The sequence below is a fragment of the Puntigrus tetrazona genome, unplaced genomic scaffold, assembly GCF_018831695.1.
Source record: "Puntigrus tetrazona isolate hp1 unplaced genomic scaffold, ASM1883169v1 S000000905, whole genome shotgun sequence".
NCBI lineage: Eukaryota > Metazoa > Chordata > Actinopteri > Cypriniformes > Cyprinidae > Puntigrus > Puntigrus tetrazona.
In genome coordinates this window covers 115,514-134,223 of record NW_025048505.1, presented here as the reverse complement: position 1 = coordinate 134,223, position 18,710 = coordinate 115,514, and the positions used below count along the sequence as shown (strand labels likewise).

At 38.4% G+C, this 18,710-nt stretch overlaps 1 pseudogene; it reads right to left on the bottom strand.

The window, feature by feature from the left end:
• Positions 1-256: 256 nt before the first annotated feature.
• On the bottom strand, positions 257-17,303 carry LOC122335879 (annotated as a pseudogene).
• Between the last annotated feature and the right edge of the window lie 1,407 nt (positions 17,304-18,710).

Genomic DNA, 18,710 nt, shown 5'->3' with positions numbered 1-18,710 from the left:
AGGTCTGGGAGCAGTGTTGTTACAAGGTGGTCCTGATGCCCGGCGTCCTATTGCTTTCCTCAGCCGTAAACTCTTCCTAGAGAAGTCCGGTACTCTATTGTGGAAAAGGAATGCTTAGCCGTGAAGTGGGCTCTGGATACGTTAAAGTACTACCTTTTAGGTACAGAGTTTGTTCTGGAAACTGATCACAAGGCATTACAGTAGCTTCAAAGATGAAAGACACCAACAGTAGAATTACTCGCTGGTACCTGGCAATTCAACCCTTCAGATTCTCTATAAGACATGTCCCTGGCAAAGAGAACCTCACGCAGAGATTACCTTTCCCGTTGTGCCAGTGACATTCCTGAAGGGGGAGTATGTGACGTCCCATGCGGTGGCCGCACATTAAACGATCGGGTGAGAAATACACAGTACTCTAATGCACTAATCTATATTTATTCCTTTTGTTTAAATGGTTCATTATTATTATTATTTGAAATAAGACTCATACACAGTTTGTTAGTTTATTTATTTTAAAGCAGTTAACCGTTTGGGTGCACACAAGTTGGTTTACTGTGTTTTTTTTTTGTTTAATATATATTTCTTTGAGTTAAGTTACCATGTTGCGGGTGGTGTGAGAGTGGCGGAGGTACCGGCTGTTCCTTTGTGAGGTCTGGCAGTTTAAAGGGCGACCACGCCACCACAGCTGCTCTTTTAGTCCGCCCGGCATGTTCCATCCAGCGGGAACTTGTAGGGAGCGCTGATGTGGTCAACTGTCTTGAATTATTTGTTAATCTTATTTTTTTATTTTTGCTATATTTCTTTCTCCGTTTATGATTTATATAAGCAATTATGTTATGAAATGATTTGTTGTTGTTAGATTTATACAAGTATTTAAAATATTGATTTCCTGTGTTTCCCTCCTTGTTTCTAATGGATTAGTCCTTTTGTATATAAGTGCTCTGTCATTTTGGGGTGGTGTTGGCTTGAGTTGGTGTCGTCTTTGAGTTGCCAGTAGTTTTCTGTTCTCTGTACTTTTTGTTATTTTTGTTTTATAAGGCCTGCTTATTGATTTGATAATTTTTGTGTGTTAATATATATTTTTGGCTCTTTATTAAAAGCATTTTTTTCCCCTTTAAACTTTGTTTGTGCTGGTGTGAGCCCTTACAATTCTCAAACCTGGTGTGATCCTCACAAGTCAAATCAAAGCAAAAAGTATATTTTATTTTATATGACAAATTGATTTAAAGTACAATTTAAATGAATAAACTACACATGTAATATTTTTAATAAAAATGAGACATTTTATTTTATTTTAACTACTCACATACACACTCACACACACACACACAGATCTTTCTATTTCTGACACATTTCTTCTTTTATATCTATTTTTAGATGAATTATTAATTCTTATCTTTCTGTTTCTATAGAAGTTGAGCTGCAGTATTAATGTCTTGAAGAGACTCATAACATCTCACTGTTACTGATTCATCATGCAGCTCAAAGCATTCTGGGTAGAATCTCATCAGTCTCTTCTGATTCATCAACACAGTTTCACTGATGATCCAGAAGAATAATAAAAACCAAACCCAGGACAGAGTGTCTGAGTGAATGTGGTCTGGACTGTGTGGATGAGTCTCATTGAGTCAGAGACGCTGAAGAAGGACAGAGTTCCTGCGCTCTCATCCACATACACTCCTACTCTGTAGATATCTTCATACTCTCCTGTTCTTCTTCTTCTGATGATGGGCTTCACAGAGAGATCAGTCTCTATCTTATTGTGTATGAAGGAGTATCTGTGATGAGAGCAGATCAAACTCCAGGACTGATCATTAGATCCAAACCAACACTCTTCACCCGGTCCCTTCCTGCTGATGTTCTTATATGACACTGATATAAACACAGGTCCACTCCACTCAGTCTCCCAGTAACAGCGTCCACACACACTCTCTCTACACAACACCTGCTCATAAAAATCAAATCTGTCTGGATGATCAGGATACGACTGAGACTGAGACACACCTGTCACCTTTCTGTTCTCCTCAGACAGAATGAGATGAGTGTGTGCTGTGTTTGGATCCAGTGTGAAAAACACTCATCTGAACAGAAGAACAGAGACATTAATAACACAACAATCACTACAGTGTGTGTGTGTGTGTGTGTGTGTGTGTGTGTGTGTGTGTGTGTGTGTGTGTGTGTGTGTGTGTGTGTGTGTGTGTGTGTGTGTGTGTGTGAGTGAGTGTGTGTGTGACTGTGTGTGTGTGTGTGTGTGTGTGTGTGTGTGTGTCTCTGTGTGTGTGTGTGTGTGTCTGTGTGTGTGTGTGTGTGTGTGAGTGTGTGTGTGTGTGTGTGTGTGTGTGTGTGTGTGTGTGTGTGTGTGTGTGTGTGTTTGTGAGTGTCTCTGTGTGTGTGTGTGTGTGTGTGTGTGTGTGTGTGTGTGTGTGTGTGTGTGTGTGTGTGTGTGTGTGTGTGTGTGTGTGTGTGTGTGTGTGTGTGTGTGTGTGTGTGTGTGTGTGTGTGTCTCTGTGTGTGTGTGTGTGTGTGTCTCTCTGTGTGTGTGTGTGTGTGTGTGTGTGTGTGTGTGTGTGTGTGTGTGTGTGTGTGTGTGTGTGTGTGTGTGTGTGTGTGTGTGTGTGTGTGTGTGTGTGTGTGTGTGAGAAGTTTGTTCATATTTATAATAAGGTTTTTGTTCAGAAATAATAACAAATCAACTTGAGATCAAATTGAATTGAAGTTTGTATCATGAATAGAATCGATTCCTCACGAGACTGAAATTAGCTTCGACATAAAATATGTCATCACAGCATTTAATAAAATATATTGTAACGACAGTAAAGTTGTATAAAAAGAATCTCTTTCAGTAAGTGAGAGAAGCTGTCAGAATATATTTTAAATGTGTCACAGTACATTTATACACAAAATCCTACAATTGTTTCAATTTATTTGTCTTGATGTAAACAAGTTATTAATTTAGACATAATGCAAACATTACTTCAGCTTTTATTTCAATAATTGAAATACTAAAAGAAATAATACATCAATATTAAAATGTAGTATAATAACAATAATGTTAATATTTATGATAATAATAAAATGATTATGTATTTTAATGAAAACAAATTAATAAAAATATGTTTGTTTTGCTGGTTTATCTGAACATTATACCAAATAAAAATAAAAATAATAATATTACAATAATCATATAGCTTTTTTAAAAAGTCAGTATTTACTATTAATGTAAAATGATTATTTTGGCTATTAGCATAATGTCAACTTTATAATGTAAACAAATACATGGTTGCAGTAATCATTTATTATTTAAATTACAAAACTAAAACATATTGCAGTAGTATTGTTACAATATTTACTTAATAAAATGTAATAATAAATAAAAATGATAATGAAACAAAGCTTATATTATTATTTTTTAATTAATTTTAATTGTCATAATATTGAAGAAAAACAATTGTTATTTTAAATATTATTACAATCATACTAATTACTACAATAATAAAAATAATGACAAATTAAATAAAAACTACTAAATAATTGACAATATTTAATAATAAAAATAACAATAATAATAATAATAATAATAATAATCTAAATAAAAAGTATATATAAATTATTATTAATATTAATATATTAATATTATACAATATTATTCCATAAAAACAAATATTTATCTTATTTAATCAAATCAAAAATATGAATGATTATAATTCTGATCTTAATACAATCATAAATGTATTGTATAATTGTCCTACATTTCTTGAGTCCTGCTGTAATCCTGGATTCTCCTCCATGCTCAACACTAAAAAACACACACATAGTCAGTCAGTCAGTAGAAGACTATGCAGTTGATAACATTGAAACAATTATTATAATTATATAGATATTGTTTTTTGTCTTGTTTCCAGACAAACAACTTCCTTGCTGTCCACTTTTTATGGCACACAAGTTCATAGAGGTGTGTGTGTGTGTGTGTGTGTGTGTGTGTGTGTGTGTGTGTCTGTGTGTGTGTGTGTGTCTGTGTGTGTGTGAGTGTGTGTGTGTGTGTCTGTCTGTGTGTCTGTGTGTGTGTGTGTGTCTGTCTGTGTGTCTGTGTGTGTGTGTGTGTGTGTGTGTGTGTGTGTGTGTGTGTGTCTGTGTCTGTGTGTGTGTGTGTGTGTGTGTGAGTGTGTGTGTCTGTGTGTTCAAATTCAAATTCAAATTCAAATTTTATTTGTCACATACACATACATACATGGTATGACATGCAGTGAAATGTTGTTTACAACCGTCCAGCATCAAAATAGAAACAAAATTTAAATGTATATATAAAATATAAAATATAAGAAATATATATAAAAAAAGAAGTGTGCAAAGTAGAATATAAAAAATAAAATAAAATAGAATATAAATATAAGTATAAGATATAAAGTGTAGAGTGTAAGTGTAAAGTGGCTGTGCAATGTCCAGTGCAAAGTGGCTAGTGCAATTGTCCAAATGTAAGTGGCGAGTATCTGGGGAAGAGGGGTGCACATGGGAATTCCGGTGATTAGGTACTGGGTGTTCTCTGGTTCAGACTCCAATGGCCTCATGGAAGAAGCTCCTCCTCATTCTCTCTGTGTTTGCCTTCAGGGAACGAAAGCGCTTTCCTGAACGCAGCAGAGAAAAGAGTCCATTGTTGGGATGGCTGAGGTCTTCCACGATCTTCCTGGCCCTGGTACAGCACCGCTTGTTGTAGATGTGCTGCAGCACAGGGAGCTCAGTGTGGATGGTGCGCTCAGCTGACCGCACACACCTCTGAAGGGCTCGCCTGTCCTGCATGGTGCTGTTTCCAAACCAGGAGGTGATGTTTCCGTCAGGACACTCTCGATGGTGCAGGTGTAAAAGTTCCTGAGCACCTGAGATGGGAGTCTGAAGTCCCTTAAGCGCCTCAGATGGAATAGACGCTGCCGGGCCTTCTTCACCAGGGTGTTGATGTGACAGGACCAAGACAGGTCCTGCGTGATGTGAACACCCAGGTACCGAAACTGTCCACTCTCTCCACTGGGGTCCCGTCGATCTTGATGGGATGGTAAGAGCGCACCTGCTTTCGTGCTGAAGTCCACTATTAACTCCTTTGTTTTGCTGACGTTCAGAGAAGATTGTTCTCCTGACACCATCTCTCCAGGTTGTTGATCTCCTGAAGGTAGGCCATCTCATCGTTGTTGGAGATCAGGCCCACCACGACAGTGTCGCCAGCAAATTTAATGATGGTGGTGGAGTTTGTAGTGGCCACACAGTCATGTGTGTGTACAGCGAGTACAGCAGGGGGCTCAGAACACAACCCTGAGGGGCTCCAGTGCTGAGAGTGAGGGGATGAGGTGTGTTTTCCCATCCGTACGGCTTGTGGTCTGTCGGTCAGGAAGTTGGTGATCCAGTGACGCAGGGATGGGCTGAGTCCCAGGACCTCCAACTTCGAGGTGAGCGTGGAGGGAACTATGGTGTTGAACGCTGAACTATAGTCCACGAACAGCATTTTCACATAGTTCCCTTTCCTAAAATCCAGGTGGCTTGTGGTTGTGTGGAGGAGGTGTGTGATGGCATCCTCCGTGAGACCGGGTTTTGGCGGTAAGCAAACTGTAGTGGGTCGAGTGTGTCCGGTAGTGATGCGGTGATGAAGTCTCTGACGAGTCTCTCAAGCACTTCATCACTACAGACGCCAGAGCTACAGGCGGTAATCATTAAGGCAAGATGGTTGAGGTTTCTTCGCACAGGAACAATGATGGACTCTTTAAAACACGAGGGGACTACAGACTGTTTCAGGGAAAGATTAAATATCTCAGTGAACACCGGTGCTAGCTGGTCAGCACAGGCTCTCAGAACCCGACCTGTGATGCCGTCAGGTCCTGCTGCCTTCCTGGTGTTCACTCTCCTGAATGCCCTCCTTACGTCGTGCTTCGAAATGGTGAACGCGATTTCTCTCCGGCTCTCTCGGCGTGCGTGCTTTTCATCATGCGCTAGCGGCGCTTAGCGTGATTAGCTGCAGCCTCGAAACGAGCATAAAAGGTGTTTAGCTCGTCTGCCAGAGAAGCATCCGCGCTCCACTCTGGAGGTTGGCGTTTTATAGTCCGTGATGTTTCTCAGTCCCTGCCAAGGCTCCTAGAGTCACTGTGTTGAAACTGTGACTCAAGTTTCTCCCGTAGCGCCTCTTTGCCTCCTTTACCGCTCTGCGCCACGCTGTACGACGCAGCCTTGTATTCAGACATATCCCCGTTGACAATCCCCGTATTATAGGCTGCGGAGCGGATCTCAGAGAGTCGCGGATAGTTTTGTCTACCCACGGCTTCTGGTTGGGAAACGTCCTGATGACGGTTTTTCTACCGTGTCATCCGCTAGTTTCCGATGAATCCCACCACCGCCCGTGAACACGTTGACGTCCTCGAGCTACACCTGAACATGGCCCAGTCTGCGTCATCCAAAGCGTCCTGCAGAGCGCCACCGAATGGTCAGTCCAGCGTGACACCTCCTCTGTACCGGGCTTCTTGTTTCAGCCTCTGTTTGTAAACAGGTACGAGGAAAATGGCGGCATGGTCCGATTTACCAAACGGTGGGCATGATTTTGCCTTGTAGCTCTCTGAAGGGTGTGTAACAGTGATCCAGTGTCCTTTCGCCCCTGGTGGGTCAGGTGATGTGCTGGTGAAAGTTCGGCAGTGCGCGCTTGAGGTTTGCACTGTTAAAATCCCCAGCACAATGAGTGCGGCGTCCCGGTGCTGTGTCAGGTGTGTTGTGAGGTGGTCGTGTAAATCCCATATTGCAGCGCCCGTGTCCGCTTGAGGTGGAATATAAACGGCGCTGACTATGACCGAGCTGAATTCCCGTGGAAGATAGAAAGGGCGACATTTGATGGTCAGAAGTTCCAGGTTTGGTGTGCAGGAGCGTGAGAGAGGAACAACGCCGCGCTGTCGCACCAGCGGTTGTTCACCATCAGACACACTCCACCTCCCGTGTCTTCCCGACTCCATTGTTCTGTCCATGCGGTAAACGGAGAAAAACTCGGCCGGTTGTATGGCGTGGTCCGTACCGCTGGGTTCAGCCATGTCTCGGTGAAGCAGAGGAGGTTGCAGTCCCGAATGTCTCTCTGGAACTTGATCCTGCCCTGAGGTCATCGAGCTTGTTTTTCCAGAGACTGGACGTTGGCTAACAGGACACTAGGTAGGGAGCGCGGTGTGAGCGTGCCCTCAACCTGTTCCTGACGCCGGCTCGTTTCCTCGTGGACGCCGGTGTGGGTCGCGTCCTTTTGTCTTCGTCAGGATCTCGCCGCCAGCATGGGTCCGGGTTTAAAACGCGGCGAAAGTTGGGTGCATTGTACACCAATAGATATAAGAGTGGCTCGGTCGTATGTAATACTAGCCATCTTATATAAAGAAAACCGCGCAGACTGTCTAAAATATTAACAATTAAAAGAAAAACAAAAAGTTTTGCAGGAGCGGTCGTGACGGCAGCCGAACTCAACGGCGCCATCTTGCATAAGGTGTGAGTGTGTCTGTGTGTGTCTGTTTTGGCCCGCACTACAATTATATTTGTCCTCGAGATGATTTCAAATATGTATTACATCTGTCCTGCCTACACATTGAACGCGTCATTCATTGTGTGTAAAAGTCGTCAGCGACAGAGCGGAAGTCCTTTAAAAATTAAAACATTTTTAATTCGAGGCGTCAAAACGCTGTGGCGACATCTCCACGTGGCCAATAGAGAGCAGCCGGTGCCGGGGCGGAGTTCCGATGTGGAGCAGGAAGCTGTTTAGCTGCTGCTAAAGAGATAGAAGAGGCACTTCCGTCCGAGACACTTTTCGTTCGTGTCTTAAAAACACGAACGGAAGGGGAAATGGAGCAGGCTCGATGTGTCTCAATCGTCCTGCAATTGCGGCAGCATTTTTCCACGAGTGCGGATCTGTCTGTTTTGATTGTTGAAAATGCCGCGGCATTGGATACTCGGGGCTCGAAGTGTCGGCATTTTATGTGGCCGTTTTTAATTTTTATTATTTAAAATGGATAAATATTATTTTATTTACTGATGGCATGGTCTGTTCAAAGTTGAAAGAGATATTTTTTTAGGTGTTGGCCTTGATGGTCTGTGATGAAAAGATTTAGGTTACAATTAAAATGAATAAAGTTAAAGATATAGAAGCCTGATATTTTTTTCAGTTTTTGTTTTTATTATTTTCTTAAACCTGTTCTGGTTTCAGTATTTAAGCAAAAATCAATTGTAATATATGAGGATGGTTAATACAGCAGTTTAGTGTATCTTAAAGATAATAAAAACAAATAAATTAATTTAAAAAAATTGGTCTGGCCTCGACAATGTTCTTTTTTTAATTTTGGCCCTCTGTGAATTTGAGTTTGACACCCTGTTTTAGAGGTTCACCCTTCATCATTATTATTATTATTATTATTATTATTATTATTATTATTAGTTAAATCTGTAACCAGCATAAACTTCTCACGTCTTCTCAAGTCATATAATAACACAACAAATTTCTTTTTTTTTTCATGCAGCTATTTTTTCTTTCTTTCTTTCATTCTCTTTTTTTTTAATTGTTCTTTGTGTGTAATTTTAAGTTGCTATGTAGTATGAGATGAATAAAACCAAGGGCCTTTTATAGGTTACTCCACCCCAAAATAAAAATGTTGTTGTTAAGCACTTACCCCCATGTCTTTCCAAACCCGTAAAAGCTTCAGTCGTCTTGCTGAACACAATTTAAAATATTTTGGATGAAAACGGTAGCTTTTTGACTCTCCTATTAACTGCCAAGTAAATAAGTCAAGGCCCAGAAATGTTTGAAAGTCATTAAGTCTTTCTTTTGTTTCTTTACATTCAAAAAGTATTCTTGTAGCTTCGGAAAACTATGGTTGAACCACTGATGGCAGACTCATCTGACAACGTCTTTCATACGTTTCTTGGCCTTGATAGTGTTATTTACTTTGGACAGCCACAAAGCTACTGGTTTTTATCCAAAATATCTTAAATTGTGTTCCAATGACCAACAAAGCTTTTAAGGTTTTGGAATGACATGGGGGTACTCGAGACATTTTCATTTTGGGGTGGAGTATCCCTTTAATAATCAAAATCAGTGTAAAACAGCTGCTTGTAAACATGTCTGTAAATCTTGAGGGGGAAGCACTTTTAAAGAAACTTACATTATGTAATGGAACAACAATCGTTGTCATTTTAAGCAGAAACAGAAGTTTAAAGTTAAAATGTAGTGCTTTGTTTAATTAACCTACGGATTACCTTTTATGCTTTCTACATTACATTTTTGGATAATCAAAATGTTGGTATACCCACTCAGCTGTAACAGATCTTGGACCGCTTTCTTAAAAAAACACAACTCAAAGTGATATGCAGAAGAAGTATTTTTTCATATTAAGCAAAAATTGTATCAATAAAACACTTCATTAGACAATTGTATTTGTTTAATAACAATGAATGAGTCCTGTTGAACCTCTGCTTTCTCATCCAGAACAACCTCCTGGACCCTAACTAGTCTGGTTTTAAAAGTGGACACTCAACTGAGACTGCCCTGCTTTTGGTCGTTAAAAGTCTGTGAGTGGCAAGATCAGCTTCTAAGTCATCTGTTCTCATTTTGCTGGATCTCTCTGTGGCTTTTGGCACAGTTATCCACCTGATTGTCCTGTCAACCCTTTTGACAAAAGGTGTCTTAGGAACCTGTGGTTCCAGTCTTAACTCTCAGGTAGGTCCTTTGGGGTGTCTTGGAGGGGGAGGTTTCTAAGATGCAACATCTAGCTACTGCTTGGAGCACTTCTCCTCTCCATGTACATACAGTGGAATGCAACATTTTGGTAATCACTTGCAGAATCTGAAAATGTGAATCATTTGAGGAAAATAAGAGAGATCATACAAAACTCATGTTATTTGTATGTTTAGTACTGTCCTGAGTAAGATATTTTACATAAAAGATGTTTACATATGAATAAGACAAGACAAAAAATAGCTGAAATGATTCAAATGACCCCCTTCAAAAGCTTGGGAATCCTTGGTTCTTAATACTGTATGTTACCTGGGTGATCTATGACTTTTTTTGTTGTTGTTGTTGTTGTTGTTGTGTGATAATTGTTCATGAGTCCCTTGTTTGTTCTAAACAGTTAAACTGAGCACTGTTCTTTAGAAAAGCCTCCAGCTCCTGCAGATTCTTCAGTTTTCCAGCATCTTTTCTATATGTGAACCCTTTCCAGCAGTGACTGTGATTTTTATTTTTTTTGAGATCCATCTTTTCACACTGACTTTCACAATTGAGGGACTCAAACTCAACTATTAAAGTTTCAAGCATTCATTTATGCTCCTGAAGGAAACATGGTGCATTAAAGCGGCAGTCCGTAACTTTCTGAGTTAAAAATTTACACAAAATACATTTTTGATAATGTACATAATCAGCCAGTGTTCAAAACTATCGCCTTTAGCCCGATTCACAATGTTTAGCTTATAATAATGTTTTTAAATTGAGTGGTTCGGGTAGGTTTTCACGGGAAATTTAAGCATGCCTCTGTGTCATTACGCCACGTCTATAAACACAAAGAAGGCATCCGGCCATAGCGTTATCGCTTGTGAGAATGCTGCAGATGCATATTATGCATAATATTTTATAGCCTTTTCTCACAGCGGCTGAAATAATTACACTTATTTTGTTGGTTGCGGATTGTGGTCCAGACAGTTAATGTGTTTATGAAACACAAGTGACTGAAATTAGATTAGCCTACAACAGTTTTAAATGTGCATCTGTTTGCAGATGTACATGTGGGATTACACCAGTTTTGTATTTTAAAGAACACTGGTCCTAAGGAAGAATGATCCAAAATATCTCAAATATACTGAAGAATCTGCAGGAGCTGGAGGATTTTTCTGAAGAACAGTACTCAGTTTAACTGTTCAGAACTAACAAGGGACTCGTGAATAACTCATGACAAAACAAAACAAAAAAACATTCATAGATCATCCAGGTAGCCATTCACACACAGTATTAAGAACCAACTGTTCCCAAACCTTTGAAAGGTTATTTAAATCATTTCTGCTCATTTTTGTCTTGTGGACTATATGTAAACACATTTTATGTAAAATATCCTACTCAGGACAGTACTTCATTAAAAAATAACATGCATTGTATATGATCATAGATTCTGTAAAGGGTTACCAAACTTTTGCATGCCACTGTATCATGACAATGGGTCAATGATTCATAAACATGAGTTTTTAATATTACTGCTATTGTAATGACACACATCTCTTTCTTTGATTTCAGCTTGGCATCCTAACAGTTGCTCCTCACATCTCTGCTTCCTGGACCCAAATGTCATGCTGAATGTTGAATGACCATCAGTTTTGCCAAGACAGAACCGCTTATGATTTCAGCTGACCCAACTTTGGCGTTCTAGTTGACACACAAACTTTTCTGACCATACGGCACTGACCTGATCCTGCTGATTTGCCCAGTACAACATTAGGAAGATCAGACCCTTTCTTATGGTGCATGCTACAAAACTCCTTGTCCAAGCTCTTGTTCTCTCCAGACTGGACTGTTGTACTACTCTGTTAGCAGACCTTCCAGCATGTACTACCAAGACTCTGCAGCTAATCCAGCTTTGACTCGTACTCAAACCATCCAAGGTGTATATGTCTTTCTTTTATCAGATAAGCACAATCAGACGTATATCAGGGTGAGTAAATCATGGGGCCATTTTAGTTTTTGGTGAACTATCCCTTTAATACTGACCTTTTTTTAAAAAACTGCTATGTCTACTGTGTTAGACTAACTGGGACTTTGTATTTTAACTTACACTGTATGTTTTATTTGCTGTTGCAAATGTATAAATGAGTATATATCAAATGCATTTAATGTACAAATTTTGCATGTTCTGTATATAACATGCATTTCCTATAATTGTATTATTCTTTTAAATTGACATCCAATGCTTTAGTATAATAACTAATACGGTGAATGTGCAGGTTCATTTAATTATTATGCATTGAATTGAATTGTTAATTTTACAGAAAATTGCAGAAAATGTAGCTTTTTTTTTTTACTATTTGAAGTGTAAAGTGTTTCAAGAATGATTAAAATGTATATCTACACACATTTGTGTTTATGTTATGAATTTACTATATTTTTATAAAAATTTTGTTTAATGTTTTACAAACGTATTCTAGGTAGACATAAAATAACTTTTAAATGCCTTTTAAATTACAGATTTATTCCGAAAAAGGAGGATTAATCATGTAAATATACAACATTTTGTAAAAAAAGTGTGCTTACTGCATTTTTAAACATTATTTCTTAGTTATTTCACATAGAAAAATTGTACTTTAAAAAATAAATGACTTTAAATGGACATAGCAACTATATAAAATAACTAATTAAAACCTTAAATTTACAGTGATAAACCTGAAAGTTGGTGGGTTTTATATGTAATTTCACGTAATTTGTCAGTTTTTTAATAGTCTAAAAACATATTATCAACGGTAATAAACTGTAATTGAATTACTTTTTACTGTAAATTCAATTCTGTATTTTTACAGTTTTTGCTTGTAATTTTGTGAAATGGTTATTTTCTGCAATTTAACGGAATATATCTGGAAGCCCTGCTGCCAGTCTTTTTACCGTTTTTTTACAGATTTTTTTTTTTACAGTGTACCATTCGGGTGAAGCTATAATTTAAAAAATATTCTCTGGTCAGAAATGGACAAAAAAAATGCATAAGGGTTAAACAATAAACCCCAAAAACCTCTCCTGCATAACATACTTGAGTTTATTTAGTGAGCAGTTTGGATCCTCCAGTTTTTTAGAGAGCAGCTTCACTCCTGAATCTCCAGGATGATTGTAGCTTAGATCCAGCTCTCTCAGGTGTGAGGGGTTTGAAGTCAGAGCTGAAGACACATAACCACAGCCTTCCTCTGTCACCATGCAGCCAGACAACCTACAAAAACATACAACAGCAATCCACATTGAATTAGATTGTTTTTTGTTCCTTTTTATATTTAACTGATCAATAAAATGGTTGGTCACAAAAAGGATTTTGTGCTCATTTATCATTATCAATAAGAAACAAATATTGGACATATATTTTTAAATGCAAATGTAAAGCATGAAATCTCTCACAAATAATAGTGGCACAATACTGCTGCAAAATCTTACGTAAAAGTAGTGAATGAAAAAAAACATAAGATAGGAAAAAGGCCCCTAGTGGCCAATGTAATGGCTTCTTTCTGCGTTTTGTGTAATACTTGCCACAACCAACATTCTGTTAAAACATATTCAACTCAATATTACAGGTGAAGCGAGGGGTGGAGATGTCAACTGATCACCCTCTGAAAAACTGGAGGATCCAAACTGCTCAATAAAGAGTCCCACAAGCCAACCAGGCCTGATAGGACTACTCCTTCAGCTTGACACCATTCCTTACTTCCGGTGTCCACCACCGGATTCAGGGGTTGCCCAACAGACCTTCACAGCACGCTTGGGCCTGCCGAGTGTCCGGCTTCCTCCTCCGCCAACAGATCCAACAGAACCACTCTTTGTCTAGCTTGTCAACTAGGACCTGTTTGCTTTAGGATACCCTACCAGGCCATATAGCTCCTAGGGCCACTGAGGCACTCAAACCCCTCCACCACATTAAGGTTGTGGTCCTAGGAGAGACATTCTGTCTTCACTCCATTTGTTTCTACAAACTCTTTGCCATCTTTCTTCATATATATATATTGCCAAATTTAAGTGAAGGTGGGAATCTGCTGACTTCGACTGGGGATATTGTCGGATGGTGGAAGGAATACTTCAATACTGGAGAAGGATCTCCTCAATTCCACAAATTTTCTTCTTCCAGCATGTTCCACTGAGGAAGCAGAGGCCAGTGGCTCAGATAAGCAAACACACTAAAAAAACTATGTCTTGAAGATATAAATGCAGACGTCTATTTGACGTCTCTGAGAGATGTGCGTTTGCTAACAGGGAACCTGCTGTCAATGAATCTATCCTGTTCATGCCAAGTCTATTCCAAGTCAAGTCTATTCATTGTTCAGTCAAGTGTGTTTCAAGTCAAGTATTCGTTTGTTTAGATTATGGATTATGTCTCTGTAAATAAAACTGCACATGAGTTCTCACTATGCTCGTCTTCAGTGAACTAAATTGTTACATCATGGTAATTAACTATTTGAAATATTCTGCCTGCATGTCTTTAATTTGTGATCATTCTAAATGTATTTTATTAAATAGAATCAAGCAGTAAAGAAAATCTCTCTAAATGTGCACACTCACTAGACTAGACTTCACAATCTGAGGGTGTGTTTTGCAAAACTACTAGATCATTTCAAATCTCACATCAATAAAACAACAATTATGATATTATATCTTCTGTGATATTGCACACAGTGCAGTGAGATTACATGTAGAAAATCTATACAAGATTAATACGATAATGGCATACATGGTTTTTGCATGCATTCTAAACATAAGGATTGTTTAATGAGTAAATAACAAAGTATTTCAAACTCAAACCTCAGTATCTTCAGTCTACAGTGTGAACTCTTCAGTCCATCAGAAAGCAGCTTAACTCCTGAATCCTGCAGATCATTGTTACTCAAGTCCAGCTCTGTCAGATGGTTTGATGATTGTAGAGCAGAAGACAGAGTTTCACAGCATGTTTCATCAAAACCACAACTTTCAAATCTGCCAAAATAGAATGTTTTAGCCTGATTATCTACTGATGTTCGGTTTTTTTATGCAGTAACTTATTTTTCTCTTCATAATCAGGGGAAAAATTTCACTTCACATTTACATTTCATTGTTTAGTGACGTAGAAAAAATCATTTCATTAAACAGCAGTCAGTGAAATACTCACAGAGTTTTTCTACAGCATCTCACAGCTGGAATGAGTCTCTTGTAGTCTGATTGTTCTGATGTGAACCTCTTTGGGTTGAACTCATCTAGCACCTTCTCTGACATCAGTAGTATGTAGGTCAACAATGTGCACATTGAAGATGAGAGATCTCTTCCTGGATGTTCATTTGAACTGAGGTAACTCTGGATTTCCTCATATAATGAATTATCCTTGAGTTCAAGTAAGCAGTAGAATAAGTTGACTAGAGCTTCATCTGAGATATAGTACGTGTTTTGTTTTTGTTTAATACATTTAGTTACTTTTTTGATGCTCTCTGTGGTGTCTTCAGTGTGTGTGATCAGGCCTTTGAGCAGATTTTGACTGGATTCCAGTGAAATTCCCATCAGAAACCGCAGGAACAGGTCCAGATGCCCTCTCTTACTCTGCATTGCTTTTTCAATGGCTCTCTCTGTTAAGTCATGCCATTTGACCTTTCTAAAAGGAAATGTAAGATTTTGTATGACTTTAGTTTGTGAATCATCAAAGAAAAACTTAAACTCTTGCTTGTTTTTCAGGTAACAGGTGAACACATGCACTGCAGCGAGGAACTCTTGAACGCTCAGATGCACAAAGCAGAAGACCTTTGTCTTATAAAGTCCAACTTCCTCTTAAAGATCTCAGCGATCATTCCTGTGAACTCAGCATCTTTACTCACATCAATACCACATGCTTTCAGATCTTTCTCATAGAACACAATGTTTTCCTGCTTCAGCTGTTTAAACGCTAGCTTGGCTAACTTCAGAATCATCTCTCTTTAAAAGTAAGTGCTCTGAACATTCTCCTTCTTGTTGTTCGCCATATTTCTGACTCTTCATGTTCATCTGTATCCTCAGGAAGTGAATGTACATTTCAGTGAGTGTTGTGCTGATGTTCTCTTCATTATTCTCAGTGAGAATATCCTGAAGTACTGTGGCTGTGATCCAGCAGAACACAGGAATGTGGCACATGATGTAGAGACTACGAGACGTCTTAATGTGTGAGATGATTCTGGAGGACAGACTCTCATCTGTGAATCTCTTTCTGAAGTACTCCTCCTTCTGTTGGTCAGTGAATCCTCGCACTCGGTGAACAAAACCACATACTGAGGAGGAATCTGATTGGCTGCTGCTGGTCGTGATGTGACCCAGACAAGAGCTGATGGAAGCAGAGTCCCTTTGACCAGACTTGTAAAGAGCACATCCACAGATGCTTTTTTCTCAACAGTGTTTAGTGATCTACTTTTAAAATTTAGAGACAGGCGACTCTCATCAAGTCCATCAAATATAAATGCTAGCCTACATCCCTTATATAGCTTTGATTTCTCCAGGTCCTTCAGTTCAGGATAAAATTCCAGCAGAAGCTCATGGAGACTGAAATCTTCATTTGTCATTAAGTTAATCTCTCTGAATGGAAGCAGGAACACACAGTGTATATCTTGATTGGCTTTTCCTTCTGCCCAGTCCAGGATGAACTTGTGCACAGAGACAGTTTTTCCAATGCCAGCGATGCCCTTAGTGAGAACAATTTTTTTCTCACTGTTTTTCCTCAGTCCAGTAAATATATCATTGCATTTGATCGGTTTGTCCTGTGTTTTTTTGCTCTTGAAAGCATCATCAATCTTCAGAATCTCATGTTCATGATTGACATCTTCATATATCCCTCTGTGATGAACAGTTCGGTGTAAACAGCCTTAAGTTTTGCTTCATTTTCTATGTTGCCCTCAAAAATATATTCTACGTTCTTCTTCATGTTTGCTTTGTGAGTTTTAAAAAAGTTTTTCAGCTCTGTAAAACATAAATAAGATAAACGGGGAGGGTATTTGAGAAATATTTGCATGCCAGCATGATAATTCTTATTAATAACCAATGCAGACAGATTAGAAATCATACTTCTAAAAGCATCACACTTCATAATTAACAACTTGGTTTAAAATACTACAATTTTAAAATGTCTGAATATGTTTGTCTTGTGTTTTGTATCTCTGTTTTAGACTATTGTGAACTAAAACCATTGTGAAATATTCTGTTTCTTCTTTATATTTGTATAAAATCTATTGCTAAATTGCTGCTTGCCTTATGTTTTCTTGTTTTTGTTTGCAAACAGTGATTGATATTTACTTGAGATATGTTGTGAATTACCTCCAGATGTCTTTATATCGCCCTCAGTCTGAGCTGTGAGAGATATAGAGAGAATTACTCACTGGGAAACATATATCTCACAAGCATAACAGTAGAGCAAAGAGGGCAAATATACTTTAAAATATTTAAACATGTTGTTGTGATTTAAAAATTTTACCTCGCTTGTGTTCAATCTCCAACCATTCAGCCAGATTATTCTTGCTCATCTTTCTCAGGATGTCTATCATGACCTTCACAGCTTTGTCTGGTCCAAAACATTTGACCATTTTGTCCACTGTGTCGAATATATCTGCCTCTTTTCCAATTCAGACCTTGAAAGATGCTCAAGACGTAAATTCACTAAGTTCCACTGAAACTCCTTCAGTTCAGCTTCTACCAGATCCTTCAGTGAGTCCACGAGCAGCTTGTCAACAGACGCCATCGTCCTTCACCAACTCACGACTGCAGGTCAAGAATAAGAAAAGATCTGAATACTTCCACTCTTAACATGTGAACCTAAGTGCTCAAATCTCATTATGATTATGAAGCTGTAAATAGACACTTACGAATCTAAAAACTAAACCTGATGTAAACAGATCTGTTTATCTAATGCTTTTATGACACTTGGTATGTGAACACAAAAACATTTCAGGGCAAGATTCAAAAAGCTAAATGGTCGTAAAAATGCTTTTGGTTTTATAGTTTACTGTAGTAATAATTTACATTTACATACATGCATTTAGCAGATTTTAGAAGATTTTTACGTTTTGTATTTTAGTGTTATTTTAGTGTTATTTTAGTGTTATTTACTAACCATGTATAATGATGATGCAGATGTTTATTGCCACACACAGCATATCTGACAAACCATTTGGTGGCATAATTACTGATAAAAGACAAAACATCCTTCAAAAACAGCAAAAATTCAAATCATGACTTCTCATGGCTGGTTCTGCTATTTCAAAGCAATTGGGCCAATTCAGATACTCATTTCCAATTTTAAGCACACATTAAAACAATTTGTTTGTTGTTATGGTAAATTTTGCAACATGTGACCAATTGGACTCACAACTATATAACTAATAATGTCATCACCCAATTAAAAGGCTGCTAATCGTGCTTTTCCACTACATGGTACGGTTCGGTATGAATTGCTTTTGAGGGTTTTTCCACCTAAAACACACTGGTACTGCTTTTAGTCCCACCTTGGCTGAGGTTCTAAGCCGGGCGGTCACACCACATGATGTTTTGACACTTTGAATAACAGAATACTTTTTAAATATTTATAGAGTTTTTTTATGCATATACATTTGCCATTTATAAATTGCAATTAGCCAGAAAATGTAGCTGTCACGTCATTGACCTGTTAATGAAACGCAGCTCCATTCATTTAATTGTTCAATCATACAATGATGCAATATTACATCAAAACTGTCTGCAGACAGCCTGAAGCTACTGATTGATAGTTTCTCACTTTAAGAGTTAAGAGCACATGATAAGAAATGACACTCATTTATACTCAAAAGCACACGTGTGAGAACAATATGAGAATGAGCACCTTTCTGTGATTTCCTTACACAGAAACACCTGAACATCTGTTGATAACTGAAATATGTTTAAATAAATAAAATCATCAAACTTGCTTCACCACAGCATCAAAGTCTCAAAAAAACTAAGAAAGATGAAGCACCCACTTCAGATAATGTGTGTAGATCTTCTC